The sequence below is a fragment of the Arachis duranensis genome, chromosome 3, assembly GCF_000817695.3.
Source record: "Arachis duranensis cultivar V14167 chromosome 3, aradu.V14167.gnm2.J7QH, whole genome shotgun sequence".
In the NCBI taxonomy this organism is placed as follows: Eukaryota; Viridiplantae; Streptophyta; class Magnoliopsida; order Fabales; family Fabaceae; genus Arachis; species Arachis duranensis.
This window is the reverse complement of record NC_029774.3, coordinates 90,466,886-90,479,428: the sequence shown is the minus strand read 5'-3', so window position 1 is coordinate 90,479,428 and position 12,543 is coordinate 90,466,886. Positions and strand designations below refer to the sequence as shown.

The 12,543-nt window shown below is 38.4% G+C and overlaps 1 non-coding gene across 1 annotated transcript; it reads left to right on the top strand.

Annotated features, from left to right (window-relative positions):
* Positions 1-1,311: 1,311 nt before the first annotated feature.
* LOC127746029 (small nucleolar RNA R71) lies at positions 1,312-1,419 on the top strand. Its single transcript, XR_008007650.1, has one exon. It is a non-coding gene; the product is annotated as a small nucleolar RNA R71 (small nucleolar RNA).
* Positions 1,420-12,543: the final 11,124 nt, after the last annotated feature.

Below are 12,543 nucleotides of genomic sequence, written 5' to 3'. Positions count from 1 at the left end.
TTGCTAGAGACATTAGGTTTATGCTGGCTCCTAGATCACATAAAGCCTTTTCCACAGTGATTTCCCCAATGATACAAGGGATTTGAAACTCCCAGGATCCTTCAATTTCTGGGGCAATTTGTGTTGGATGATGGCGCTGCATTCTTTCGTGAGCACCACGGTCTCATTATTCTTCCAACTTCTCTTTTTGGTCATCAATTCCTTCAAGAACTTGGCATTGAGTGGCATTTGCTCTATTGCTTTAGCAAAGGGTATGTTTATTTGTAGTTTCTTGAAGATTTCTAAGAATCTTGAGAATTGGTTGTCTTCTCCCCTCTTCTTTAACTGCAGCTATTGGGGGTATGGAGCTTTTGAGAAACATGGTTTGAGTGCTTCTTCTTCTTGATGTGGCATAGGATTTGAAGGTTGAGTTCCTCATGTCCTTTGTTTTCTTCATCTAATTTCTTCTCTGGTGGTTTCTTGTGGGTCTCCTTCAATTCCTTCCCACTTCTGAGGGTGATAGCTTGACATTCCTCCGTTGGTATTGAGTTAATATTGCTGCAATTGTTGTGTCCAGGGACTTGCTTGAATAAGAATTCAATTTGTGTTTCCAGTTTCTTGATGCCAGCATCTTGATTCTGCATGTTGGATTGTACTTTTTCTCGGAAACACTTTGTTGTCTTGGACTTCTCTGCATAAGTTTTCAAGTAGGGCTTCAATCATTGAGAGCCTATCCTCGGTTATTGATGGTGGGTTGAGATTAGGTGGTTGAGAAGGTGGGTTAGATGGATGTTGGTAATATCTCTGTGAGGTGTTTTGATGAGTAGCATTGTTGTTGGAGTTGAGGTTGTGGCATCTCTGATCTTGCCCTTGGTCTTGTTGGTTTCCCCATCCAAAGTTGGGGTGATTTCTCCATCCAGAGTTGTAAGTTTTGGAGTATGGATCATGGACTTGTCTAGGTGAGTTTCCAACATAGTTAGCTTGCTCCCAATCACCTTCTTCTCCTATGTTTACTCCTTCTTGAGATGAAGATGAAGTGATGGCTGCTGCAACTTGGTTCTCCTCCACCTTCTTGGTAAGATCTGCTAGCTGCTTGGTGATTATCTTGTTTTGAGCTAACAATGCATCCATGTGGTTCAGCTCCATTACTCCTCTGGTGTTACTTCTTTCAGAGGCATAGAAGTAGTCATTTTCAGCAACTGTTTCAATGACATCTATGGCTTTTTCAATGGTTTTCTTCTTGTTTAGAGAGCCTCCTAATGAATGATCCACAACCTTCTTTGACTCATAGGAAAGATCTTCATAGAAGATGTGAAGTTGAACCCATTCATTAAACATCTCTGGTGGGCATCTCCTTGTTAGGTCTTTGAATCTCTCCCATGCTTCATAAAGTGTCTCACCATCTTGTTGTCTAAAAGTTTACACCTCAGTTCTTAGCCTATTGATCCTTTGAGGAGGGTAAAATCTTGCTAAAAACTTGTTCACCACTTCTTCCCAATTAGTTAAGCTCTCCTTTGGGAAGGATTCAAGCCATTTGGATGCCTTGTCCCCGAGTGAAAAAGGGAACAAGAGCAACCTATAGACATCTGGGTGGACTCCATTGGATTTCACTGTGTCACAAATCCTCAGGACGGTGGTCAAATGTTGATTAGGATCTTCTTGAGCACCTCCTCCAAATGAGCAATTATTCTGCACAAGAGTGATGAGCTGGGGTTTTAGCTCAAAATTATTGGCATGTATGGTGGGCTTCTGAATGCTGCTTCCACAGTTTCCAAGATTAGGATTGATATAGGATCCTAAGACTCTCCTTTCTTGCCCAGCCCTATTTGCATGGCCTTCTCTGACATGATTATGAGCTTCTTCTTCATGATTGTTCTCCATATTTTCTTCCATGTTGGGTTCAAAATACTCTTCCTCTTCTTCCTCAGCACCAATAATCCTTTTCCCTCTTGCTTCCCTTCTTAATCTCTAAAGGGTTCTTTCAGGTTCTGAATCAAAGGATGTTGAAGCTCCTTCTCTTCTCCCTGTCATACAACAAACAGATTGCACAACATGAGATAAAATGAAGAACAATTCTTGTTAGAGTAATTGTTAGTGTGAGTGATGCAAATTATCAAACAGTTAGTGGGTTAGTGAGCAGAATTGTCATCAAAGAAAGAAAGAACGAAAAATAAAAGAGGGTGCAGGGGGTGAGGAAGAAATTAAGATAACTAAAGGAGATTAACTGAATAAATTAAACAAAAAAAGAAAAATGCTCAATCTAGTGATCTTCATACTTAATCATTGTTGATTCAAAATCAATCCCCGACAACGGCGCCATAAACTTGATTCATGAAAACTTGTCTCTCAACAAATCTCCCTTCAGCAAGTATACCGAATTGTCGTCAAGTAAAACTCACAATAGAGTGAGGTCAAATCCCACAAGAATTGATTGGTCAAGCAACTTTAGTTAGAAGAATGTGCTAGTTGAGCTAAACAGAATTTAGATTGAGATGCAGAAATTTAAATGACTGGAAAGTAAATAACAGAAATTAAAGTGCAGAATCTTAAATGGGAATTTGGGGTAATGAGCATGAAATTAAATGGCAGAAAGTAAAGAGAATGGGTAAGATCAGAAATGGGGAAATCATTGGGTTCAGGAGATGTTGCATTCTCCGGATCAAGTTCATTCTCATCTCTTCCTCAATCAATGCATTCATTGATCTCCTTGGCAATCTTAAGTGATTGGATCCCAATTCCTTGGCAATCCAATCTCTCTAAGCTTGAACAATTGCCCAATTCCTTGATTTAATTGCTAATGGGAAGAAATGAAGTGTGGTTACTGATTATACTACATGCATTTCCAAATCAAAGTATTGGGAGGATTACATGTCACTATATCCGTTTAAACCCCCAATTTGGTCCAACATGAGAAAGCATTTCTAGCATGATCTCCTCATCCCTTTTCCAAGGCTCAAAGGAGATCCAATTATGGAGATTTTCTTTTCCAAGACAACTAACCAATTGAATTAAGATCGAAAGCTTTCTAGTAAGATCAAGAGAAAAGAAAGAAGAAGAAGAATGAAAACTATAATTGATCCATGATGGTGTTTTTGTGGAAAAATAAATTTCCAACACACAAATCCAACTGGGAAGTATACCGGGTCGCACCAAGTAGTAATAACTCACAAGAGTGAGGTCGATCCCACAGGGATTGATGGATCAAGCAACTTTAGTGGGTTATTACTACTTGGTGCGACCCGGTATACTTGCCGGTTGGATTTGTGTGTTGGAAATTTATTTTTCCACAAAAACACCCATCAAGTTTTTGGCGCCGTTGCCGGGGATTGATTAGATCAACAATGATTAAGTAGGTGAGAAGTCTAGATCAAGCATTTTTTTTCTTTTCTGTTCTCTATTTTAAAGTTAAACCAAGGTGTTTGAGTTTTTGCCTCACTAGGAAATTCTCATCTCTGATATGAGTAATTTCAATTTTCCTTGGTGTTGTGTTTTCCAAAATTTAAATGGAGTTCAACTCATCTTATGATCAAACAAATTTTATGGGATATTACCCACCATCACCAATCTCTAATGGTGGTTGAGAATATCACCAAGAAATCACAGATTCTGAGCACTCCAATCCATGGAGAAATGCTTCAGAAACACAAGATGAGAAAGAAAATCATATGGGATATTTACCTCCACCACAAAATGATGAAAGTCATTATTCTAATGGTGGCTGGGAGTATCACCAAGGAATGAAAGAGCATCCACCCTCACGTCCCAGTTTCTCATTTGAAAGTTCTTCATCACTTGATTATGCCTCAACACAAAGTTTCCTCCAAAATCCATACAAGTCATCCCATCAATCACACAACTCATTCCACATCCCTTAACACAACTTCATCACAACACATCCATGTCACCAAAATTACTCTCAGCCTTCATCTCTTGAACCAGCAGATGAAGATTACCTTCAATGGTCCAAAGAACCCTTAGAAAGTCGATGCCAAGCCATTGAAATACATAGAAAACTCGTGGAAAGATACACACAATCCCAATCCTGGAAAGAAATCATCCTCAAGAAGATGAATGAGCCCTTAGAGCAAATAAGGGGGAACTTAGAACCATCAAACAGTGAGGATGAAGACCAATTTATGAGTGAGAAAGTGGAAAAATAAGAACAAAAGGTCCCTGTGTCAAGTGAAATTGCAATGAAGGATGAGGGACATGAGCTAAGGGTTTTACTTTCAGAAGAGCCACTTGAGGTGACAATGAAACATAAAGATTCCCTCCCAGAGGCATTAATGGAAAATCATAAAGAAGAAAGGGAGGAAGACACTCAAGAGAAGTCACACTCAACTGAAGCAGAGAAATGCATAGAAGAAGAACTCATGGAACCACCAATTCAAAAGGCTCTGGATGAATACAAAACTCCAATAATCACACAGCAACCAAGTCTTGAATCCAAAGAAGTGAAGGCAACTAGCAAGAATACCAATCCTGTCCCTGATCCAGCAAGCAAGGTCAATCAAGCCATTTACAAAAGGAAGCTTGCTGAGGAGAGGCCAAGACAAGGGACAATAGCTGAAACTTCTCCTCTTTTGAGGTCATTCCTCTTAACAAACTGGAAGAAGAGGAAGAAAGTGAAGAACAGGTAGACAGTAGGTACTTTCTTCTCCATGCTTTATTTAAATTTCAATAAATTGGCATATGATCACATTCTAAGTTTGGTGTTGCCCTGCAACAAATTATTTTCAATTCCTTTGGATGATTGCATCAATTCTACATGAAAATGTCACACTAAGATTCTAAGTTTGGTGTGCCACTAAATTTTCTATGCAATAAATCCAGCAACATCACTTGTCTGCATAATCATATTGCCTTTTGCAGTGTTATTTTTCTTCTTCTTAGTTGGATAACTTTTGTTTTTCCTTTGTTTCATTCATTTACTTGTTTTTAATGCTCTCTTTCATTAACTGTTTTGTTAATACATCACCATGACATCTTTATTCATGACAGACTCTTCATTTGGTGATTGTACTTAACAAATAACAGTTTCACTTGCTTAGTTTCAATTCAAATAAATTTACATATGATTGCATTCTAAGTTTGGTGTTGCTATGCAACAAAAAAATTTGGTTCCAATATCTACTAGATACTTGCATCAATTCCAAGTGAAAGTGTCACACTACGTTTGGTGTGCCACTTATTCTTTATGCAAAGTATTGTACACACCTTCTTATGCTTACAATCACAATGTCTCTATCCTTTGTGCCTTGATTTTTATCTTTCATTTTGCTTGCTTAGAACACATGTACTACTAACATCCTCTTGTGTAAGACATTCATGATCCATTTTAGACTCCACCACCATTGTCCTAACTGTTGCTTAAGGATAAGCAAGCATTCTGAGTTGGTATGGGAAGGAGAAGAATGGGAGGAAAATGACAACAATAGAGAAGATGAATTGCAAGGTTGTAAAGTTCTTTTTCCTCTTATTTATTTCCAGCACCTTAAATTGCATGATTGTCTTTATATTCTCTGTATGCATGTGTGGTATGACTAAGCATAGCTTGAATTTAATTTACAATATGTTGCTGTGGCATTATAACTACCAACTTGAATTATGTGAGTTCAAAAGCAATAAAGTATCATGATCATAAACAAACAAGGCATTAAAAAAGAACTTAGCATGTGCATACAAGTATTGGAAAACTAGTATGTTTGATTGTTGCTTAATTGCATTAGATTTTATTTAATTGAAGTTTTTATCTAGAACATTTTGTGAAATCTTTTGAAATCATGAAAACCTTGAAAAAAAAGCAAAAAAGGGCAAGAAAAGAAAAAGGGAAAGAATGAGAAAGCTGAAGGCTCTGAGTACCAATGGCAAGATTATTGGCTTGAAGCAAGCTATGGTTATCTTGTAACTCTTAGTCAGGATATCAATTATAATTATCAGTTGACTTGCAAATGAACAAGAGAGCATGAAATAAATACTTGTTATGCAGTAATGGAGACTATGTTAGAGTTTTGGAGATGCTTTGTCTTCTGAATCTCTGCTTTCCTACTGTCATCTTCTTCACGCATGCAAGGCTCTTCCATGGCAAGCTGTATGTTGGTGGATCACCGTTGTCAATGGCTATGATGACATGTCATCATATACCTATTTTTCTATGCTTTTTCATACAAGAAATTGATGAATTGTGCTTAAATATTGAATGCTTTTGTGATTAAATGGTATATTTCCTTGATCTTTTAAATTTATAAATCTTGTAGGAAATAAGAAGAAAAAGAAGCAAAGAAGCACAAAATAAGCTAAAAAGGAGAAAAAAAGAGCTTTGGGGCACACTTTGAAGTTGGAGCACACTTTGGAGCCTTAGGCCACGCTTTTAAAAGCGTGGCCCATGACCAAATCAAAGGAGGAAGCAACCAGCATGCACACTACCCTGCTCTTGCCAAGGGCAGGGCAATATCGTGATGAAGCAAAGTGAGGTTGAAGCAAATTTTCGCTAAGTTAAAATCTGGGCGCTTACAGCATGACCATGCCTACTTCAAAGGGCTATAACCTGAGCTACAGACGTCTGATTGATGTGCTTCTAGTTGCGTTGGAAAGCAGACATTCAGAGCTTTCCAACGATATATAGCAATCCATATTTGGCATACAATTGAGGCATGAGTGAAAGGCATCTTTAAGGGCCAAAAATAAGCGAAAATAAACTAAAGTGCTTCCACCAAGGTTCGAAGCTGGAGCCTCACTCCAAAGCAAAGTAGCGCTCATTATTCTACTCTGCCCTCTTGGAGAGCAGGGCAATGTCGTGCTTCTCTTCATGAAAAATCAAGGAAAATTGCTCCCCCAAATGCTTTCACAAGGGTTTGAACTTGGGAACTTATCAAATTACAACAGAGCTCTCTAACCCAATGAAAGGGGTTTAGTTGTTCATAGCTCTAGAAATGGAAAATGGCAGAAAAGAAGAATACATGCTAAAAGTGCAGAAAAGTAAATCTATAGAGAGTAGTTCCCAAATGTGCCAAGCTTCTCTATAGTTCAAAACTACTCCTATATATATTACTCCTCTTGATCTTCTAGTGAGTTCTTCAAGTCTTGGATGTGGGCTTTGGATCTTGAGTTAAAGCAGTTCTCATCTTTAGTGCACCCAACTTGCAGAGAAAGATGAATTAGGCTTTGGGTATTTAGTGAGATTTAACGTTGATTTCCATTGTGGGTTTGAGAACGTTAGTGGCATTCACTTTTTCCACTAACGTTCCACCCTCATATATCCATGTTAAATCCAACGTTAGTGGTCTTAACGTGACTACTAACGTTGCTTTCTCAAAGCTTGGCTAACATTTTTGGGACTCACTTTTCCAAATAACGTTGGCTTATACCCCTTCGCAAACGTTAATGGGAATCACTTTTCCCATTAACGTTGCTTAGTGCCCTTATGTTCCTACATTTGAGTCCACGTTAGTATAGCTAACGTGACTCTTAACGTAGGTGTGATCCACCTTCGAGAGCGTTAGTGACACTCACCTTTGTCACTAATGCTCCAAATGCCACATTCTCTACGTTAGAACCCACGTTAGCTAAGTTAACGTGGCTCTTAAGGTAGTAGTGAAGCCACCTTCCAACGTTAGTGACAAAAGTGAGTGTCACTAACGTTGGTTCCTTGATCTCAACTCCACGTTAACTTTCATGTTGATAGTCTTAACGTGAAAGTTAACGTAGGCAATGCTAGTTGGTCCAATGTTAGTGACAAAAGTGAGTGTCACTAACGTTGGCTCTTGTTCCTCTTCCACGTTAGAGTTCACGTTAACTAAGTTAACGTGACTCTTAACTTGGATCATTGCCAAGTTTTCCAACGTTAGTGGTGTTTACTTTTACCATTAACGTTGGAGTTCCTTTTTCTTCTACGTTAACTACCACGTTAACTTAGTTAACATGGCAAGTAACGTGAGCTTTGGGTGGCTTCGCAGGCGTTATTGGTGATCACTTTTCTCATTAACGTTGCATGATTTACCATTCCACGTTAGTGTTCACGTTAAGTAGGTTAACGTGAATACTAACGTGATTCTTCCTTGCTTCTTTGCCCTGAAAACAAGCAATTAAAGTGCATCAAAGCTCTAGCCAAAGTCATGAGATTATGCATCATCAATTTATCATGCAATTCTAGCAAAATACTTATGAAATTATGCAAAGTTCACAAAAGTTTCTTGAATCAAGGTGAAAGTGTAATTTCATCCAAAACTTGCCTTATTCACTAAGAAAATGCATGAAACTACCCTAAAACAGTAAAGAAAAGGTCAGTGAAACTGGCCTAGATGCCCTGGTATCAAATATTGATATAAACCCCTACCCTGTTCCTTTTAGCTTTACTTGGCTGTGTCTCTAGCAATTTTAAGTCAACAACGATTAATCTCAAACCTAGAAAGCAAGATGCAAAAATACCTTTGGTTAGATATAAGATTGACATTTATCCAAGCTTGAGATTTCTTAAACATCAAGCGTAGTGAGTAACAAAAGAACTAATATAACAAAAGATGAATTTTAGTAAGTATGTGTGCATATTCTTTACTTCATTGTACAAATTCAGACACTTGATTTATTGATTCTCTCAACTTTTCATCTACCACTGTTCTACACATGCCATTGCTAGTCCAATGTGGAAAGCACTGTAAACTTAAAATCAAAACCTTTGATTTAGAATTTGAGAACTATAATTAACATCAAGGATTAGCACTGTATATATGAGGGAAATAAATGAATGGAGCTTGCAATTCTAGTGAGTAAATTGATGTTTTACCCAAGTGTTAGATTAGTTAAGTTGTACATGGAAGCTTATAGTATGAACACCCTATATTGGACAATTATTTCAATTTTCCAAATCCTAACTCATACATGCCCAGAAATTCAATTCAAACACGTAGCATCTAATAAACTCAAGAAATGGCTCTGTATAACAATTAAATCAAATGATTTTACTAATTTAGCCAGTTCATCAGTTGATAAACAAACTCCTAAGACTGAAGCACATAAAGCTTCCTATTGAATTTAAATTCATGGAGTAAGAAGTTGTAAACAACAAAAGCAATATACTTATATAATAGAAATCATACAACAATTGCTAAAGGAACATTGCAAGTCAACCAAGAGTAAAAGTTCAATTTACCAAATAAATAAAAATACTAAAATGTTGAAGTTGAAGTTCACAGCTCCACATTTTTTAATCACAAAATCTGACTAAATCCATAAATTTACATAATAATGTTCAATATTAAATTTTGCAGAGAGATTTCAATCCAAATAAACAGTCTCAGAGGAAGTATATAAATGAAGCAAAAAATTTCAGTAATCAAAAGAAACTAAAACAGGGATTGGTGACAAACTTAGGACATAAATTAACAAATTGAGAAACGACGACCTACCTGGAGGACTACAGTGACGAGCACAAATTTCAGTTCATCATGCGTTATCAGTGTCGTATATTAAGATGCTTTAGTTATACAATAATAACATAAATTTATATCAATAATTAGTATTAGCTGTAAGCATCAATTTTCATTCTTTTATAAGGTTTGTAAATGTATATGGAAATGCCGTCTCTTACATGAAAATTAGATCAGACAAGTAAGTGCTTTTGTTTGCAGTAGAGATGGACAGAGTCAGTCACGGGCTTCAAAGTTCGATTACTACTCTGGTCCAACACAAAAGTTCAATAACCGTAACAATGTGCACAATCTTCCATATTTTGATACAATGTGAAAGAAAATACATAAATAAATGAAATAAGAATACATTTTGATTCAACTAAAAAAAAGCTTTTCATCAGCCTAGAAACTGCCATACATGAATGTGCATTACGAAGAATAGAGGAAAATCTATTCTCCCATAAAAATTAATTCATGTGAATTAGTTATATATAATTAGGGCACTACCAATATTCCTAAACTTTTTATTGATAAATAAACTAAACATAACTCAAACCACTGATTCTGTAGAGGAGTAAGACAATGTTCTTAAAAATAAACAGAATAGAGCAAGTGCAGTACCTTGTAATCTTTTTTCTCATCATTCATCTTTTTTTGAAGCTCACCATTAGTAACACTTCTTCGATAATCTTCAGAGGAAAACACAGAGACATAAGATGCCTGTGTTCAAAGATTGGCAACTAAGAACTCCCAAACACAAAACAGAACAACAAAATACAAACCTAAGAGTGCAATACTATTTTATCAAAAATATGAAGCGACTAAACTAAAATTACATTGCTAAATTGTGATTACTAAAAAAAGAAACAATAATTTAAATCAAACCTAAGAGGTATTTGAAGGTGAGCGACAAATCGGTAGAATCTTTGTCCTTCGCCATGATTGATACCAGGGCATCTTGGCTAGTTTTACTAGCCATTTTTTGTATGCTTTAGGTTGGTTTCATGCATTTTCTTAGGAAATAAGCAAGTATTTGGTTGAAAATGATTTCATACCATGATTCAAGCAAACATTATGAATTTTGAATGATTTCATGAGAATTATGTATGAATTGAATGATAAAATGGATGATGCATAATTTCATGATTAAGAGCCAGACTTTGATGCACTTTGTTTGATTGATTTCAGGTAACAAGAAGCAGAGAAGAGCCACGTTAGTGCCACTAACGTGGAAGAAAGGAGAAGCCCTAACATTAGTGGGAACGTTAACGGCATTAACTTTGAAGGAGGAGAGCATGGAAAGTTAGTGGCAACGTTAACGCCACTAACTTTGGCGAACCAAAAAAGGCCCACGTTAGTGGCCACGTTAACGCCACTAACGTGGGCATTAACGTGGAAGAAGGGGGATTTTGTAGCGTTAGTGACAAAGGTGAGTGTCACTAACGCCCTCGAGCCTTGGCATGCCTACGTTAAGGGCAACATAAGTTACACTAACGTGGAATATTAACGTGGGAAGGAGGGACAAGGAGCAGGGTTATTGGTAAAAGTGAGTGCCAATAATTATAGCGAAGGGCTAAGAGGCTACGTCAGTGGCCACGTTAGTTACACTAACGTGGACACTCACGTGGGCAAAATCTCACCCGGCGACCTGACTATGCCTTCTTCAAACAAGAATAACTTGAGCCACAAAGCTCTGAATGAGGTGATTCCAGTGGCATTGGAAAGTAGGATTCCAGAGCTTTCCAAGCATATATGGCACTACATGGTGGACACTAAATTCGAGGGAGAAAACCTGCCTTGAAAGTGCAAAGATGAACATGGTATCAACCTGTAGTAAGGCCAGCTGACCTCTTCACCTTCCAAGAAGTGTAACTCGAGCTGTAGAGCTCTAAATGATGTGCTTCTAAAAGCGTTGAAAAGTAGACACCCAAGACTTTCTAACAATATATAATTGTATGGGATGGACATTAAGTTTGAGCTTCAAAACCTGGCAATATTAATCCCCTGAACACTGACATTATTGGCACTCACTTTTTCCAGTAACGCCAGCGACTATGCTAGCGACCTTGTCCACTTCAAAGGAGCATAACATGAGTTATAGAGATCCAATTGAGGTGATTCTAGTTGCGTTAGAAAGCTGACATTCAGAGCTTTTCAACGATATATAATACTCTATAGTGGGTGTTCATACCCTGACCGGGCTCCTCCAACTCGGCAAAATCCATGAAAGAGTGTCATTGCAGGTACAACCACCAGCCGCTCGGCACATCAAGCTCGGGTCACAGCACCCTCACCTCGGGTCTTGCCAGACGACCGAGCTACACGTTTCAGGTAACCCTCGGAACATTGGCGCCGTTGCCGGGGAACCTGGAAGTCATCCCTTTACCATGGCGGACGACCCTCTTAACAACGACCACGCTGCATCAGAGCAAGAGGATGAAGTTCACACCGGAGAACGACCGGACAGCCCTCTATCACCACGCACTCCAGGAGGAAACAAACAGAATCGCCCAAAGACATCAATCCCAAACAAAGATCCACAACATCCCGAAAAAGAAAAGAGCTCGGAAATTCTAGAAGCAGTCCGGGCACAACAAAACCGACTGAAACAACTCGAAGAGGACATAAAGAAGCAGAAAGAAACTGAACAAGATCTGAGAAGGGAAGCTCGCAAGCGCAGAGAATTAGAAGAAAAATTGCGGAGAATAGAGGCCAACCTGAAAGACCGGACGAAACGCAGCACCACCCCCGAAAACGATCATGATCCCTTCACGCAAGAGATCATGAAAGAGAAAGTACCGCGAAACTTCAAACCGCCCGATATGGATCTCTACGATGGCACCACCGATCCAAGTCACCACCTCAGCAACTTCAGAAGCAGAATGTACCTAGTCGACGCCTCCGACGCAATTCGGTGCAAAGCCTTCCCCACCACTCTCACCAGGTCGGCCATGAAGTGGTTCGACAACCTGCCACCAGGATCAATCACCAGCTTCGAGGACCTAACCAAAAAATTCCTAACAAGGTTCTCCATTCAAAAAGACAAGACAAAACATGCCCCGAGTCTACTCGGGATCAAACAAGGTAACCAAGAAACTCTCCGAGAATACATGGAGCGATTCAACAAAGCCTGCCTGGACATACAACACTTGCCCAT